The following is a 4,373-nucleotide window of genomic DNA, read 5'->3' as shown; positions in this document are numbered from 1 at the left end:
AATCGGGTGATGATGGCCCAGCTGAAGGAGTTGGTGGACATGACAGCTACCGATCGTTCGCTTCTCCAGCAGGTGGCGCAGTGCCTGGCAAGCCTACAGGAGGTTAACCTGGAAGCTGAGTCGAGAGTGATTCGCGTGAGTCGGTACTGGCAGAAAATGACGACCGAAGATGACGTCGAGGCATACCTGACCACGTTTGAACGGACGGCGGTGCGAGAAAAAAGGCCGAAGGCACGATGGGCCGGCCTGATTGCCCCGTTTCTTTCCGGTGAGGCCCAAAAGGCGTATTATGACTTGGAACCTGAAGCTGCGCAGGACTTTGACAAATTGAAATCCGAGATCTTGGCCCGGCTGGGAGTGACGACCGTTGTCCGTGCACAGAGAGTGCATCAATGGACTTATCAGCCGGATAAACCACCGCGGTCACAGATGTTCGACCTGATCCACGTGACGAAGAAGTGGCTACAACCCGAGGTGTTGTTAAACCCCAGGTTGATAAGATTCAGGCGGTTCAGGACTGGCCACAACCTGTCAACAAGAAGCAGGTGCAAGCCTTCCTGGGGATCGCCGGTTATTATCGCCGGTTCATACCCAATTTTGCAGCCATCGCTACCCCCCTGACGGATCTTACAAAAGGGAAAGACTCCATCATGATTAAATGGAGTTTAGCGGCTGAAGAAGCCTTCCATAGCCTAAAACGGGCACTTTGCTCTCAGCCCGTACTGGTGACTCCGGACTTCCGCAGTGAGTTTGTGGTACAAACGGATGCCTCTGATACCGGTATCGGGGCTGTACTCTCACAAGTGAGGGACAGAGTGGAACACCCAGTCCTCTATCTCAGCAGGAAGCTGAATAAACACGAGCAAAGGTATGCAGTTGTAGAAAAAGAGTGCCTCACCATTAAGTGGGCTCTAGAGGCCCTCAAATATTACCTGGTGGGCCGAAAGTTCAGGCTGATCACTGACCATGCCCCTCTCAAGTGGATGCACTTGAACAAGGAACGGAATAGCCGGGTGACCCGGTGGTTCCTTGCCCTGCAGGCCTACACTTTTACGGTGGAGCACCGCCCAGGGGTACAGATGGGAAATGCAGATGCCCTGTCCCGAGTGCACTGTTTGGCGGGTGTCATTGCTCGACCGGAGTGGTCTGAGCAGAAGGGGGGATATGTGAGAATCATGTGGGAATAGTGGATGAGGGCAGGTATATCTCGCCCAGATTCCTTTCCTATGTGGCCTAGTCTGGTCAGTATCGCACCTGCTTACTAATGGATAATGGGAGGTGGATATAAAAGGATGCAAGGTGTTTGTGTGAGTGTCTCAGCCTGGGAACACAGAGAGCCTGTCTGTGTGAGAGACACACACGTGAGTGAAAGCAGTGCCCACTGCAACTGTGGTTTGGCTGGACGGGAGAAGCCCGCCAGTTGGTAGTTAGGTTGTCCATTGTTTAGTTAGTGCCGGACAGGCAAGGATTTGTTTTATGTTTTATTTCCTTTTGCATTGCTTTCACCGTTAATAAACCTGACCCAGGGTCAGTTACACCCAAACCCCAGCTCTGAGCCTGAGTTTCATGCGGAATGCACGTGACCTTTGACCCCAGCAAAGGCGATCCCGGAGTGTTTTATCACAACATGTTACAATGTCCGTGTCCACTCTATTATATTGGAGAAACCACATGTGATTTAAAAACACGGATAAATCAACATAGATGTGATATACTGAAAAAACGTAAAGATCTACCTGTCCCTAAGCACTTTAATGAACAAGGACATACAGAGAAAGATTTGAGATTTAGAATTATAGATTGTGTACCGGTACATAGACGAGGAGGGAACCGTACGGAAGTTTTAAAAAAAATTAGAAATGAGACGGATATATGAGCTGGGGACATTAAAACCAGCAGGATTAAATGTTGATTTTAAGGTAAATATGTTTTGAGAAACTCCTTTTGACTATAACCTTCCATGTAGCCTGACTTCTTTGTGTTGTATGTGCTATTGATGTTTTTATATATATGGATATGTTTATAACTATATCCTTTTTATTTTCTCTCCAGATATATGATGCTGTGACGAGAGTGACTACAAGATTATGAAGGGTACTTAATAAGAGGCATTAAGATAAGATGTATATTTTTCATTTTTCTATACAATGAGTTTTTATGGTGATTTCACTGCAGTATAATAATGCCAGGTATGTGTATAATAGAGTGAATGGGGAACTGCATAAAGAGTGACCTCTGGTGGTGAAGGGTATTCAGGATTGGTTAATGCTGTAAAGAGAGACTGTGTGACGTTGTCATCTCTTGTTAAAATAGCAACACCGCCACATTGTCACCCTGACGGGTGCCTCTAAGGTTTGTGACCATTCCAGGTGTAAAAACTGCAACCCCAGGCACCAATATATGCATTTTAGCATAAGGGCTGTAATGCCCTGAAGCAAAATGGCAGTTCTGAACAGTATGTCTAGTGAGCATGCTCAGGCACCCTGCAATGATCGGCCATGCAGTGATGAGTAACTTGTTGGAGCTGGGCAGTAATGAACAACACTGACCACAGCTAGTAGCCAGCATTGACAGAGAGCTGCAAAGATATTAGTAAAGTATGCTAACTTTTTTTCTCTATATAAGCCTTAGTACCCTCATAGGTTGTGTCATGATCAGTTTTATAGGCAAGTTGAGTCTTTTTAAAGCGCTGTATATGCACTGTTGCACTTTGTATTCTAGATCTTTGGTCTTCTGCACATATGTTTAATGGAGCACTTGTAAACGTTACTATGACAATGCCTATTTTGAATATGTAAAACGGATTAATCATTGGAATTTTATACACATGTGTTACTACTATTTAAGTCTGTATTGACTATGAGCACAATGCTTGACAAAGACGGGTCACCGTTGAAACGTTGCCATTTGAGGATCAGTAAAGTATCCACTGTTTTCACATTTAATTTGAGTGCTGCCTATTTTTTTTCCTTTTTTCTTTTTTCTTTTTTTCCTTTTTTTCCATATATATATATATATATATATATTTATATATATATATCTCCCAACTATTAATAATACAAAGAAAATGTATACAGTCTTTTACAGTTCTTCTTCCTCTGGGTTTAAAGCCGTTAATTGTCTGAGTGTGCCTTGAGCTGTTATCACATGTCCTTGGCATACAGACCGAGGTTTACATTAATCTGCCTGTAACACAAGTTCCTTATCCAGAAGTTCTCGGTAAATCAACTCATTGAATTAACAGGAACCAGACCAAGGAAGAATTGTACAAGGTTTTTCCTAAGAACAGGATGGTTCTTAAGATGTAAATGTGCTGTCTTGGCACCAAATACCTATTGTAGGACAATTACGCATTCTCCCACAGTAAAACATAAACATTATCATTGGGAGGGAATGTGCACTCGAAAGTGACGCAAATGTCTTTTAGGTCAATTAAAGTTTTTAAATGATCCATCTGGTAAATGGGCTTGTCAAGTGTTCGAAGGCAATAAACCCAGGTCTCTCTGCAGTACAAATAACTGAAATGTCACACGAAGCAGTTTTAAATCTGATTCTTAGTAAATGACTTTTCAGTAATGACTGTAATTAACAATACAAATTGATTGAGGCGGAATGTGATTTACAACATTTCTTGTACTCTCCAGACTGGAGAAGCTGTATTATATTGTCTTTAGTTATTTATGTTGGAATGCTCACATATTGGAGAACCAAAAAGGCTATGTTAGAAAGGACGGCTGTTATGAATGGGTCACCGAGGAGGATAGCAGGCTCAGGCTAAGCCACACAAAACCAGAGAGGTTGGTAACTAAGCGGATGCAGACCCCTAATCCTGTCCACACAACTAGCAGTAGCCGTGGAGCATGCCTACGATGATCCTAGACGCCTCCGCACAGCCAGAGAGCTAACTAAGCCTAAAGCAAGAAAGGGGAAATCTAAACTGCCCCAGAGCAGAAAAATAGACTTAGCAAGCGATGGGGCCCACACTGACTTGTCAGGACAGGAAAGGAAAGACAATGTCTGCAATCACGCAAAAAACCCTGCAAAAAGCCAGACACGTCTGATGCACAAAAACACTGAAGTCGCACGACTTCGCCCCCACTATATCAGCACTCTCATATATTTTGAAAGCAAAGCAAAAAGAGACCAATATAAAAGGGGACAAAACAAACTGGCACATGCAGTAACATATGGGCGGTGATTCAGCACAGCCCCAGCCGGAGCTAGATGACCCGCACAAAGCAGAGATAGACAAAACCAGATCAAATGCAAACAAAGAATAGCAAATGAACGACTTAGCTGAACATGCAGGGAAAGAGCAGGAGACATCAGACCTCAGGAGGCACAGGAAGAAAACACCAGCAGGGATAGAAGGA

The sequence above is a fragment of the Dendrobates tinctorius genome, unplaced genomic scaffold, assembly GCF_039654945.1.
Source record: "Dendrobates tinctorius isolate UK_male_01 unplaced genomic scaffold, ASM3965494v1 ptg000039l, whole genome shotgun sequence".
NCBI classification, from domain to species: Eukaryota; Metazoa; Chordata; class Amphibia; order Anura; family Dendrobatidae; genus Dendrobates; species Dendrobates tinctorius.
Note: the sequence above shows the minus strand (reverse complement) of the source record.